Raw genomic sequence first — 14525 nt, forward strand, 5'->3', positions numbered from 1 at the left:
GGGGTCTCCCCATTTGTGTCCTCATCTCTCTTCAGCATGGCACCCTCTCACCAGCCAGGGAGACTTGGTGAAATGGAAACTGGGGGCCAGATAGTGGTCAGACGGTGGATGCGCTGCAAGACTGGTCAGGTGGGAAGGTTCCTGGCTTAATTCTGGAGGCTTCCCTAAGTACACGGGGCACATGTGCGCCCGTGCTCTGAGGTCGACTGAGGCTGCGGGTCAGGACTCCGTCAGGGGCGCTCTCTCTTTTAGCTAGAAGAGGGCGCATGCTCACCAGAGAGAGGGAGAGGAGAAAGCACACCCCTGGGGCGTGGTCACACCACAATCCTCCTCCATCTCTCCTTCCCTTCAAGATTGTGGGCACATATGACACAAATTTGGACACGTATGACACGTATTTCTCAAGACATCAGGTCCTGAATTTGAATCACACAGTTGGCCATGTGAGATCTGGTGGCCTTAACCACCAGGCCACGAGCTGCCTCTCTGTCTCTTTTACTCATGAAATAAATAAATATATATTAAAAAAAATGAAAATTGGATTATGCTACTCCTCTCTCTGTGTGTAGCATGAAATCCATGCCTCGTCATGGCCTAAAAATCCGGTGGAACTCTCTAATAACAAAGAAGTAGAAATTTGAGCAATGAAATATTATTATTTTTGGCCTTCAAGTTAGCCAAGATTTTAAAAATAAGAATACTCCTCACGGGTGAGGACAGTGAGACATCACTCTTGGCCTGAAAACCTCGTATTGTCCCAGAGTCTTGAGGTCAGGGAGAGCAGATGAGCGAGGAGACCAGAGGGAGGTGGAGAGCAGAGACCGAGGCCAGGGAGGGCAGGGAAAGCCAGAAGGGAGTGTCCCGGGAAAGAAGGTGGCCTCTTGGGTCAATGGCCACTGAGAGGTCAAGTAAGATGAGGACAGAGAAGTGACGTCGGATTTGGCCAGAGTGGTTCTGGGGGAGTGGTGAGAGGAAAGTCGTATCATAGTAAAGGCAGAGGAGAGAGAGCCCTAGGAGGCAGGCAGCCGAGAACGCATGTGTGTGCACATGTCTGCACAAACGTATGAGCATGCATGCATGCACATGCACGCATATGTGTGGACATGCGAGTGTGTGCATGAGTATACACACGTGTGTGTTGTTGGTGGTGGCCGTTGAGGAGATAGAGAAGAGACACCAGCCTACGGAGAATCCTGGGAAGGAGTGGGCAGGGAGGAGGCCCGCTGAAAGGAAGGGCCCTGAACACTGGCTGAGAAACCCACGGCGGAGAGGAAGAACTTCAGGAAGCCGAGATATTTGCTAAATGTCCCAAGGGCGACGGGCCCAGCTTAAAACTCATTAGAAAAAACAAAGGCAGGTGCCTGCGTTTGATGATTTGGTTCTAGATGGCAATTCCTGCCGGAGCCTTCTTAATTTCCTCGGTAAGCGAGATCGCTTTTATCACCGCCCCAGAGAAACCCCGTTCTGATAAGGAAAGTCTGATTTTGTATCGGTTTGGGGATTCTCCACAGGAAAAATGAGCTGATGGCGTCAGGGCCTCACAAGCAAGAAGACAAACAGCCGGGTGTGTGCGTGTACGTGCATGTGTGTGTCTCCCCAGTGCAGCCGGGAGAGCAGGTGAGGAATCCCGAGCCCCTAGTTTTGGACCTATTTTTCTGGATAAGGCAGTAGGTGAGGATAGGGCTGGGCTAGCTTTCGGATTCAAAGACAGCACACACACGGTCAGTGCCGGTGTTTCAAAGCGTGGGCGTGGGGGAGCGGTGTACGAGAAAATCTGTTCCCTGCCAATCTGTGCTCTAGCTTTCCTTCCACCCCCTGCTTAGAGCCGCCACTTCCGGGAAGCCTTCTCTTCCATCCTCACTCCTGCCTGCAATCAGGCCCTTCTTCGAGTCCCAGTTGGAGTGGACAGATTTGTGCCATTGGACCAAGGGTGGACGTCCACTCTCCAGCACCTCTCTGAGCCTCGGTTTCACCATCTGAAACGTAGTGAGGATGAAGGCAGCTCTGGCAGTCTCTAGTCCTAAGGGCTCATGGGGGGCATGAGAATGGGCAGAGCAAGGAAGAGGACAGACGCCCCGACAACGCTGTAAACGTTTATCTGTGGGACATGACACAGGCCCGTGGATCACCTCGTTTACTCTAGTAATGGTCCTGTGGGTCAGGAACCACCACGCTCCCCCTTTTACAGACAGGAGTGAAGGCTTAGCGATGAGAAGCGAGTTCGTCTGGCTCTAAGACGCTGAGCTGTATTCAACAAAGTCACCTGGCCTAGGCAGAGAGGCCTGGCTTGCAACCTGGGTAGGAGCCAGCCACACCCCGTGTCGCATTCTCCCAGTGTTAGCAGGAATTTCCTGGGAAGGCCCCTTGCCTCTCTAATCTCTCGCGCTGACAACTCTGTCCTCTGTCTCTCTGTCTCAGAAACTCGCAGGGACCAGAATTACATACTGTCTTCTCTCTAGGTCAAGGACTGAAAAATTAAATTCCTCCAGGGCCAGGCAGTAATGAGGTGAGGTGGGAAGTGGCAGATGAGAGTGAGTACATTTGTTGCCTGATTGGTGGTAGCCACAGCCCCTGAAAGCATGTGCTTCTTAGGGGGCAGCTGCTCTTCAGCTCCAGCCAACTCTGACTTCCCACATCAGGGCACTGTGTTGGCAGAACCTCTGCTCTTTCCGCAGGAGCTAAATCTCCTGACTTCTAAATGTAGGCCCAATTCTGTTCCGAGCAATACCTTAAAGCAACAAATGAATAAATAGAAAAGTACATACACAGCCTGAATGTCGCTGTGAGTCTGTTGGTGACAGATTTACAAGCTCTGAAGTCTGATTCCATCCCTGCTTTACTCCAGGCAAGTTCAACTGAATGTCTCCCCTGCCATGGGTACTCAGAAAATGGTGCTGATACTCTTGGGAAGGGTTATGGTTCGGTGAGTTTGTGATGGAAAGGGATAGAATTCCAGAAGAGTGCCCTCCCTTATAACTCCCCTCCCCAGCACATCCCAGCATATTCTAAGGTTGGGGCTGACATTGACACGAATGGGTCCAATTTCAGGTCTCTGAGTAGTTTTCTAACTGGACTAGGAACACCGATGTGAGGTGGCACCCTGCCGGAAACATCCTCCTCTTGAATTGATGTCTTTCATCTTTAAATTTCTCTGAGAAGGTTGTATACATAGTAGTGGGGGTAAAGTGAATGTCCAACAGACACTTAAAGGTGACCAACACACAAGGAAACAAGACACCATGAGCAAGAACTAGTAGAAACAATAGATAATAGAAACATAATCAAAGACTTTAAATATTGCAATTGTTAGCCATAGACTATAAGTGTGCCTACTAGGTTTAAAGAAATAGAAAACACCAGCTTTTACATTTCAGTAGAGAGCTGGAAACTATGGGTTTGTCAGAAAAGTCATGACATACTTTCTGTTTTTCTATGCAAAAATGAGGCATGACTTTTCCAACAACTCAATATAAAATACACAGATTTTTAAAAAGGAATTTTAGTACTAAAAATGCAGTAGCTAAAATAAAGACTCTGATAGGTGGGTATAATAACAAATTAGACACAACTAAAGAGAAACTTAGCATACTGGTATACAAGTGAGAAGACACTGTTCAGAGTGCACTACTGAAAGACAAAAATATGGAAAAATACAGAGAGGAGGATAAATAACAAGGATAAAATGAAAAGGTCAAGGATTTGTTTAGCTGACATTTCAAAGGAAAGGAAACAGATGAGAGAGAGAACAGGGTAGAAGAAATATTTGCATTTTCTATTACTGGAGGGAGACATTAACCTCTGATTTAAGAAGACTTCAGAGGTGGGAGTGCCTAGTCATTCACTGGCTTAGAGGGGTCAGAAACTAACTATTTGTAAACACGGGGTGTCTTGGTCCATTGTGCTGCTGTAACAGAATGCCACAGACTGGATTTTTTGAAAAAGAACAAATATTTGTTTCTCACCGTTCTGGAGGCTGGTAAGTCTAAAGTCAGGGTGCTGGCAGGCTTGTTGTTTAATGAAAGCTCATTCTCTGCTTCTGAGATGGTGTCTTGTTGCTGCACCCTCCTGAGGGGAAGAATACTGTGTCTTCATGTGGCGAAAGGGACGGAGGAGTGAGAAGGAACAAAATTAGTTCCATCGGGTTATTTTATGATGGTGTTAATTAATTCATGAGAGCAGAGCCATCATGATCTAAATACCTCCCCGAGGACCCCACCTCTCAAGGCAATTGCCTTGGGAATTGAATCTCTACTACCTGCGTCTTAGAAACATATTCAGACCATAACACTGGGCCTAGGTGAGAATTCAGGTAGAGGGCTTCCGTTTAGGGAATATTAAGATAGTAAAAGTAAAGTTTTAATTAATTTGCTTCATGAATTTATTCGTTCATTTACTTATTTATCAATTCCACACCTATTTGTTGAGTACCTACTAGGTTTGAGTCACTGCAATTGCCACTTGGTTAGAAAATAGAAAGTCTTCGTTTTGTTTGCTTTTAGTTTTTGCTATAGAGTGTGTGTTCTCTCCAGGGAGAGATGGGGTGGGGGACTAAGAAATCACTCCCCAGAAAGATGGCCACGCTGCAATCTTTTCTCCATTCTCCTCTTGGGATTTTGGCCATGCACACATACCTGCCTGACATGATTTTCCAGCACCGGGTCCGAGACTCAAACCACAGAATTGGCCACGTGGATCATATTAACCTCCACGCCACTTGGCCCCCAAGTTTTCCTTGTGTGAGGATGTTCAAAGAGTTTAGTGTTTGGAGGCCCCAAAGAAAGCTAACACCTGGAGCTCTATGATGATGGAGACTGGAAACCGGTTTGGGAAGAAGGGCAGTTTAATGAGAAATGATCCGAACTAGTGTCTATGAAATTGTTGGTGCATTTGTGAAGATAGCAATGACTTCAGAAAGAGGTCATTTGGGCTCCAAATTAGCTCTTCAACATTCTGAGTGGGATTTGTAGGATTTTTAAGAATCTGATCAACTTATGGGAACCAGCAGTTAGCGTAATGGCTATGTCGCTGGACTCCCCCATAGTCGACCGCGGTTCGCGTCCTGGACCGGTGGCTTAAAACTCACGCAGGGCACGTGTGCGTGCGTACCAAAGATCCCGAGAGGAGAATGGAGGAGAAGGGATTGCGGCATGACCATCCCCCCTGGGGGGTGATTTCTCGCTTTCTGTCTCTATGTCTCTGTCTGTCTGGCGAGCACACGCGCCCTATAGCGAAAATCTCTCCAAAAAAAAAAAAAAAAGAAAAAAAATCTGATCAACTTAGTATTGTTTTTATTTTATTAATATTTCTTTATCTTTTAGTAGAATTTATTGTAATAAAAGGAGCCTGCCTAAACCGTACTAAAGGGAAGAAGTACAGGATTGTGTGCTGGCATGAGTTACAGAGAAACGTCGTGTGGCAGCCCCGTGCAGGCTGCACACGGTGGTGGCAGTAGGCATTAGGGAGGACACTCCAAGGAACACCTTTGGGGACAAAGCAGCTTGGGAAGGCTTATAACACTCGAGACACTTACACACTTGGGTGTTGGCTCCCTCTATGACTCTCAACTTTTTGGGGATCTCAGATTCCTTTGATAATGTGATGAAGAGCATTGCTATGGGACCAGCAGTTGGCATAATGGCTATGTCGGTGGACTCTCATGTAGTCAACCGTGGTTCGAGTCCTTGACCTGGTAGCTTAACCTCATACTGGGTGCATGTGCGTGTGTGCCCAAGATCCCAAGAGGAAAATGAAGGAGGAGGGATTGTGGCCATGACCCTTGAGGGGGGTGATTTCTCAGTTTCTGTCTCTCTGTCTTTCTGATGAGCGCATGTACCCTATAGCAAAAACCTCTGAAAACACACACACACACACACATACACACACACACACAAAACAAAAAAAACCAAGAGCATTGCCAGAAAAGTATACCTACAAACAACATTCATTGTGAAAATTCAGGGGATTCATGCCTCCTAGTCAAAATTTTTTTGATTTATCCACCCCACCTTCGTCTGCTGTGTTGCTAACAGAAATACCTGAGTCTGGGTGATTTCTAAAAACCAGAAGTGTATTTGGCTGACAGTCCTGGTGGCTGGAAAGCCCAAAGGCATGAGGCTGGCATCAAGTAGGCTACGTCACAACATGGCCGACAGAAGCAGACATGGTGATAGACGTGGCAGAAAAAGAGACCCGGGGGCAGCCATCTTCCTTTTACAACAACCTACTCTTGTGGAAACTCGTCTTTTCTTAAAAGAGCTAGAACTTGGCACCGGCAGGTTGCATAGTGGTTAAAGTGCTGAATTCCCACAGGTAGTAGTTCGAGTCCCAGATCTAGTGACTTGAAACACACTGGGTGCATGTGTGTGTGTGCCCAAGATCCCAGGAGGAGAATGGAGAAGAAGGAACTGTGGCAAGGCTACACCCTCTTGGGGTGATTTCTTGCTTTCTGTCTCTGGTGAGCACATACGTCCTACAGCAAAAATCTCTTCAAAAATTTTTTTTTAAAGCTAGAACTCAGTCTCCGGAGGCAGCGTTAATCCATTTATGAGGGCAATACCTCCATTATCTTGTCACCACCCCCATGTCTCACCTCTTAAAGGTTCCTCATCTCCCAATGCCATTACACGGAAGACCAGTTTTTAACATATGAGACTTTGAAAGATAATTCACCATCTAAATGATACCCCACTCCTTAACTGTGACTTAGGAAAACCAAGATCTACATTGGTGGCTTGTCCAAGTTTATACAGACAGTGGTAGAACCAGGACTCTATCCTAAGTGTCTTGCTCTGGGATCTGGCGCTTACCTCACTGCACTCTTCTCCCTCTGGGGCTCTCCAGTGGTGTGGTTTTGTGTGCTGCTGTATTTTGTGAGAGAGGTGGTGCTCTTGCTGGTCAATGTTGGGGGGACGGTTGGCTTGTTAAGTTGCTTGGGGTAGAGTCAGGTTCATGAGATATTTGAGGGAATAGCAATGGGTGGAGATCCCATAAGGGGAAATACATTTCGAGAGGGATCCTTCTCCTGAGATTCAGAGGAGTTCAGTTCTAGCTGTTTGTTAGCCCAGAATGCCTAAGGAAGTATTGAGAATGCTTGAAGAGAGTCGAGGTCAGGGCCAGCAGGTGGCATGGTGGCTAAAGCACTAGTTTTCCACATAGCCAACTGTGGTTTGAATCCCGGACCTGGCAGCTTGAAATCATGCCAGTGTATATGTGTGCGTGTGTGTGTGTGTGTGTGTGTGTGTGCCCAAAATCCCAGAAGGAGATTGGAGTCGGGATTGTGGGGTAGCTCTCCTCCATGGGGGCTGATTTCTCACTTTCCCATTCTCTCTCTCTCCTGAGAGTGCACACAGGGTTTTGAGAGAGTGTGACATTAGCCCAGGATTGTCTCTCCTGGAATCTACTGACTCAGAACTCTGTGGGGGTCAGTAAAGCCTGACCCCAGTTTTGTGAATTTCTGGGATTCTTTCCTCTCTTTTCTTTTGTGTTTTTCCTTCTCTTGCCTTCTTCCCCCCACAACTGCAGGGTGGGTGCAAAGAGGTGGGGGCACAAATACCGCACAGTAAAAGATTTATTTTTTTAAGACTTATTTTATTAAACTTTATTTATTTATTTATTTTTATTTGACCAGAGAGGGACAGAGTGAGAGAGAACAAGAGGGAAAGTGAGAGAGCAAGCCACCAGGTCCGGGACTCGAACTGTAGTGGGCATGTGGAAGTCCAGCTCCCCTAACCACCATACCATCTGTCAGCCCCAAAACCAAAAATGTAAACAGCTCTGACCCCCCTAGTGCTCCCTGTCTCCATCAGCACTGGTGACAGTTGCTCTGGAGGGCAGGTACAGGAAGCACAGGCTTTGTAGGAGCTGAGAGAAGCCTGGGGAGCTAGAGGGCTCAGGGTGGGGGGGCGTGGTCAGACGGGGTGTGGCAGGGAGAGGGAGGGACGGGCATGTTATGTGGCGGCCAAGCTTGCTCCTGCCAGAGCCACCGAGGGTGGGGCTGGGGAGCAGCCGGGGCTCTCACTGCTGAGTGGTGGCAAGCAGTTTCCCGGCACACTTAGCTGGGGGAGGTAGACTTCCTCCTCTTCCCGGTGAATGTTTGATTTGGAGTTTATTGATTCCATTTGCTGGAGTATTTTCCTTAAATATTTTCTGAGTCTAATGCACACCGTATGCACCCATAATGGCTCTAGCTCGCCTTGTTCTTCTGTGGAACCAATAAAGCAATTTGGACAAAATGAAATTGAACTCCGAGGCATCGGAGAGGGTGACTGGAGGGAGGATCGGGCTGAAGATCAAAGATCCGGGAACCCGGGAGAGGCAGAACTGATCAGCCAGAAAGCACCTCAGTACACAGAGGGCAGGGACAGAGAGAAAGGAAGTTGGCTAACAGAGGGGACAAGGGAGCATGGGAGGAAAGAGGGGAGGGGAGAGAAGGAGGGAAAGGAAAAAACAGATTGTGGCCGGGTCACGATTTTGCATAGCCTAAGGGTAAGGGATACTGCGTGTTAAGTCTATGGGTGACCCTCAGTTTACTCTGGAGGTTCCCATTCTTTTGCTATAGGGCATAGATGCTCACCAGAGAAAGAGAGAGAAAGAGAGAAAGGGAAAGTGAGAAAGCAAGCCACCAGGTCTAGGACTCGAACTGTGGTCGGCCACATGGGAGTCCAGCGCCCTAACCACCATGCCCCATGGTGGCCCCAGAGGTTTCCATTTTAACCTCCTCTCTGTCACTTAACCTTTCATGAAAAAAAGAGAAAGAGACTTCTGCCTCAGGCCACACCATCCATTTCCTGAGCACCACTCACCCCTTGCTCATTGGGAAGTAGCCTGTGTGCAGGCTCAGCTCCTGGGCTGGACTTTATGACCTAGGCCAATCACAGGATGCTCCTCCCCTGGCCCCAATAATTGGTTGAAGAAAAGGCATGTTAACTAGGTCCAAGCCAATCAATGCATGGGGTTCTCCTGGCCATAGTGATTGATTTGAAAGCTATCTTGTGATGCATATTGGTCCAGTAAGAAAGTTGGACTTTTTGTTTAAAGTTGGGGATAAGAAAAATCTTTTACATTTCCCTGGTTATGAAAAATAAAGGCACAGAGCCCCAGAACTGCTAACAACCATTGTACTACCAGAAGGAGTTGAGTTTGGAAATGAAGAGGATACATTAGGCAAAGCTGAGAGAATGACAAAGAAATCCAACTGAGTCTTTTTTTTTTTTTTTTTTTTTTGCCATAGGGTACATGCACTCACTGGAGAGAAGAAAGGCAGAAACAGGCAGAGAGAAAGAAAGTGAGAAATCACCTGCCTGGGGGAGGGGGTGGCCACACTACAATCCCTTTTCCATTCTCCTCCTGGGATTTTGGGCACACGCGTACACATGCCTGATATGATTTTCAAACTGCCGGATCCAGGACTTAAACTGCAGTGGGCCATGTGGGAATCTAGCCGTCTTAACTGATTCTTATGGGACCTCACATACCTCCGGATCAAACCCATTCGGAAGCCGACGTGTCCTTTGGCATTCCAATTACGTGAGCCAATAGATTTGTTGTTGTTAAGTAATTTTGAGTTGGATTTTTATGTTACATATAGTTTCTCTATATTTTAAAATTTGGTCCCTTCTATTCTTCCAATGACAAGCTTGATGAAAGCTCTCAGAGTTATTTCCATAGCCTGGTGCCGGGTAGGGTTCTGGGAGAGAGCAGGGCTTCACACAGATTTCTCCTTCTAGAAGCTTAGCTCAGTCCTGGGGGAAAGGGTTGTGGTTGGTAGGGTGAGGGAAGGAGGAAGAGCAAGAAAATTCACATCCTGGATAGTCAGGTCCTTCCTGCTCCACTGGGCAAACATCTACTCAGCCCTAAGCCAACCTCTAGGGCGGCTCTCAGCCCCAAGTACAAACGTCCCAGGCTGGCCCCCAAGGCTGATCCTCTCAGGCTCACCTCTCACTGTTCCCCTCTGCACTCCGCTGCCAGCCAGATTGGGCTCTCAGGCTCCGGCATACCCGCACCTCAGCTCCCCTGCACACTTGTTGGGACTCCCTTCACCTAGAACACGCTGTTGCTTCCGTCTCTTTGTAGCTCACTCATCTTTCAAACCTTGCCTCGACGCCACCTGTGAGGCCGCCTCTGGGTTTCAGAATCCCCCCAGCACCCTCTTTCTCCTGCAGGGGCTTCCTCAGAAGCTGCAAGTGGGGGGGATGACAAGGGAGAGCGTGCTGTTTGAAAAACTATAATCAACACGTCCACCGGTTTTGCACAGAAAGCTGCCGAGAGTAAAGTTAAACTGTTCTTGACTAATGGAATTATAGAGTAGATTGTGAGAAAAAGCATTATTGGGGTCAGAGGCTAAAAAAAAAAAGCGTGGCGAGCTCGCACTCTAATTGATGAGCCCTCTCCCTCGTTTGACCTTCCTGGGCCCTTGCACCTTTCTCCTGGCACTTTCTGGTCCTCTGGTCCCCTCTGACGGCAGTGGCAGCTATTTGTGTATTGATCTCCCTCCCCCTGTGGGTCACACTCCCAGAGCTGAGGACCCTGGAAACCCATCTGCTGCGGGGACCACCACCCGTCCTCTGGGCTGCACGCGAGCTGGGGGCTCACCTTCGCAGAGTGCGTGGAAGGTCATCGACGCTGCTTGGAAAGCTGGCCTCCTCACCTTTCTATATTCCAGAAAGCATAAAAGGAAGTGAATGACTCTGGAACAAAGAGGTCATTGCTTGGCTTTTTAAAGACCACAGCGAAACTGTGCAATTGACAACTTAATTTGCAGAGATAAAATGCTTTTCCACATTTATGACGCAACCTTTGCATTCCGGGAGCCAAGCCTGGCGTCTGAGTGCAGCACTGAGGCGAGGGCTGGTGAGGAGCTGCAGGGAAGGGGCCTCCTGCGTCGTAGGAAGGCGAGGCTCTTCCAGGCCTTGTGGGGGTGAGGACAGGGCAGTGAGCACCCTCACTCCTCCACATCACCCTCAGTGGCACAGGTGAGAGATCGAGGTTCTCAGGCAGGTGTGGGGGCCCTGAGAACACTGGGGCCTGAGCCCTGCTTCCTGAGTGCCGGCTGAGTGAGGACGCCCCTCCTGGAAAAGGGCCAGGTTAGGTGTGGCCCACGGTCATGCATGGTGCAGCCATGTTAAGGAAGGTGTCCAGGATGGTTTTTATCTTGTGTTTGCTTTTGTTTTTATATTAAAACTACCGGAGAGCGTGTGTATATACCAGAGAGAGATGGAGAGACAGACAGACAGAGACAGGGAGGAAGTAGCCTCCAAGGGCTGTGGTCACGCCGCAATCCCTTCTCCTGCATGTCTCCATCCAGCTGGGATTTGGGGACACACACACATGAACCAGCATGTTTTCCAAGTCACAGGGGCCAGGACTTGCACTGAGGTCAGCCATGTGGGACTCAACCTTCTTAACCATTTGTCTCCAGGGCCTGCCTTAGGAGGGTTTTGACCATCCCCGCCTGGATCCTACACTGCAGAGTGTCTGGAATCCCCTGGCTCCTAGAAGGGAGAAGGCGAAAGTGTTGAAAAGAATGGTGGACAAGAGGAATCTGGGATGTGCATGAGAAGGCCACACCACTGGGTGGTGGCAGCCACTGGGGACTGTATCGGGGAGGGCCAGGTGTCCTGGGGCTGCCTCACAGAGACCTACAAAACCCAGAGGGCAGTGGGTGGCCACTGCAGGGACATAACCTCTCCCCTCCCCCCACGGCCATCCAAGGAGGGAGAGTGGAAGAAATGGCACCCCGAGGGAAGGGATGCTGCTTACCGATCGACTATTGGAAAGAGAATGTTTAAAACATATTATACCATTTACAGGCAAGTTGGTCTCCCCTACTAGCCCTCATAACCCCCATGCCCACCAAACTATCTGCAGGGGTGGAGACCTTGGAGCCAGTGTGGTCCGCTAAGGTGAGTAAATCCTTTGCCTCACCCAGTAGAGCTGTGCACTGTGTGTGAATCCCACCTGGGGCTGCTGTCATACTCTGATGAGTGACTTGGAAGAGAGCCTTGAAATGTGAATGGAATGAGTACCGGGAGGTCAAGGAGGGCTTCTCAGAGGAGGCTCTGCTTGAACGCAATCCTAGTGGGATACAAAGGGCAGGGTTCCAGGGGGTGGTGACTCTAGCTCTTTCATCTGATGTGAAGCCCCCATTAGAGACCCCTAGGGTGGACTGTCCATGCTAACCATCGCCTGGCCAGGGCCAGGAGCAATGAGACATCTCCCAGAGTCCCCGGGTCTGCTGTGTGCCCTTTGCTGGAAAGATGCTGAGTCTAAACCTCTGGCCAGGCAGCCTGGCAACTCGATCTTCCTAGGAGCTTGTCCCTTGCCCTCCCAGCCAGTCATAGCCCCGGGGCCTTTGCCATATAGGCAGGGGGACTCCCAGGCCCGGCGCTCCCCGCCAGTCCACATGGAAGCTGTTCTGCAGGAGCTGGCCCATGGAGTCCGCTGCTCCACTTGTGACCAGGTTGGGAGGCAGCCAGGTGGCTGCCCCCTGCTGGCCAAGAGCCCATGGGGAGAGCCATCAGCGGCTCTACTCCTCCGCCAGCCTGGGTTAGCCCAAGCAGGACACCGGGCAGCAAAGTCATAAACTCTGCAGGCAGGGAGAATGGAGCGGAGGCTCCTGGCCGGTGCTCTGGGTCTCTGGAAAGGTGGGAGATGGGAGGAAATAGATAGGATTTGGGGGGAAAACTGTGAGGGGAGACATGGAAAAGGGCAGATATTGGCTTTTTCTTCACTCTTGCTTTGAAAGAAAATGTCTCAGACTGGAATGGAAACCACAGAATCAGAAGTTCTCATTCATTAGAAGCATCTGGAGCCAGGCCGAGTGAGAGCAAACGGGCAGCTCAGGGGGCAGAGGACGGCTGACCAGGAAGCCGGTGCCCAGCCCGGCAGGGCAGGGGGGGAGGGGAGCGTGCTGCTGCCTGGGTTGGCCTCAGTCCTCTGAGCTGCAGTGGAGGTGAGCGTGCTGGAGCCTGGGTTGGCCTCAGTCCTCTGAGCTGCAGCCCTCCTCATGAACTTGGCTGCAGATGGTGGCGTGAGGGAGCTCTGGGGGCAGCGCCATGTGGATGTTTCATGCAGGCTGTGTGGGAGCAGAGGCCATGGCCCACAGGGTCTGAGACCATAGAGATCTCCCGAACAGACCTCTGAGGGCCCCCTTGAGAGTGTTAGGACCAGTGGGATGGGCCCTGGCTGCTGGGGAGTTGTGTGACCTCTTAGAAGGTCACATAACCAATGCATAATGGCTTAGTATAAGTATATCCCAGACAGTGCATGGGATGTACTTATACTAAACAGTGATGCGCCGTTCATCTGAAATTCAAGTTTTGCTGGACACTACTTTTTATTTGCAAAATCCGGCAGCCTCTTCAGGGTATTTTTCCAGAGACTGAGGGGGTGTCCCTTGCCTGCGGGTGGGGTCTGTATAGTCTTTCTAGAGAAGGAGGCCCTAGTGTCCTAACCTCCCCACTGCACCTTTCAGACCCACCTGGCTATGGACAGCACCTTCCTCAGACCCACCATGGAGGTGAAATGGCAGGTGAAGGGGCTGAGGCTTGGGAAGATAAACCCCTGGGAAGGAGTGCCCCTCCCCTCAGCAGAGATCCCCTGTGACCCCACTCCCTGCCCTCTCTCCCATTACCCGGAGATGGTGGCCATGATCCCCGGTCAAAGTTCCCTTGACCCTAACGAGGCACTGCTCGGGCCTCCATCGCGACCCTCTAAGCCCCGGTGCTTGGCTTCAGCATGGGTTTGCTGCCCTCCAGCCTCTAAACCTTCCTTCCTGGAGGCCCGGGAGCTACGCGGAGTGGGCAATGAGACAGAACAGGAGGGCTGTGAGGACTCTAGCGCTCGGCCTGACACTCGGCTGCCTTGGATAAAAGGTGGCCATTCATGAAAATGGGTGGAGTTGGGGCTCCTCCCATGGCAGGTGGAGGAGGCCTCAGCTGAGGGCAATGACAAGCCAGCAGGGCTCATTACACTCCTTGTCCTCAGAGTCCCGCAGGCCCACCCCTTCCCCTCGTGATGCTCCCCACAGTTCATGCTTTGGGGTTCGGCCCATCTGTTTTGTTTGTTTGTTTTTAGAGGGATTTTTGTTATAGGGCATGTGTGCTCTTCGGAGAGAGAGAGAAAGTGAGAAATCATCCCCCAGGGGGATGGCCATGCCGTAGTCCCCTCTCCTCTATTCTCTTCTTGGGATTTTGGGCACACATGCACGTGCACCCAGCGTGAGTTTTAAGCCACCATGTCCGGGACTCGAACCGTGGTTGACTACATGGGAGTCCAGCAACGTGACCATTATACCATCTGCTGGTCCCTGGCCCATCTGGTTTTAAATGAACAAAATGACAGGACTCCTGCATCTTCCCTACGAGATGCTTCTGGAGGCCCCCCACCCTCAGCAGGCCCGTTTGCTCCTGATGGTCAGCATGCACTCTGCAGTTCTTTTGGATTCATGCCCTCCCCTGTCCCCAACCAGAAGCCTCCACTCCCTCTGGGCCAATCCCTAATCCTCCGTTTCCTCCAAACCTGCTGAA

Source organism: Tupaia chinensis, unplaced genomic scaffold (genome assembly GCF_000334495.1).
Source record: "Tupaia chinensis unplaced genomic scaffold, TupChi_1.0 Scaffold000348_1, whole genome shotgun sequence".
In the NCBI taxonomy this organism is placed as follows: domain Eukaryota; kingdom Metazoa; phylum Chordata; class Mammalia; order Scandentia; family Tupaiidae; genus Tupaia; species Tupaia belangeri.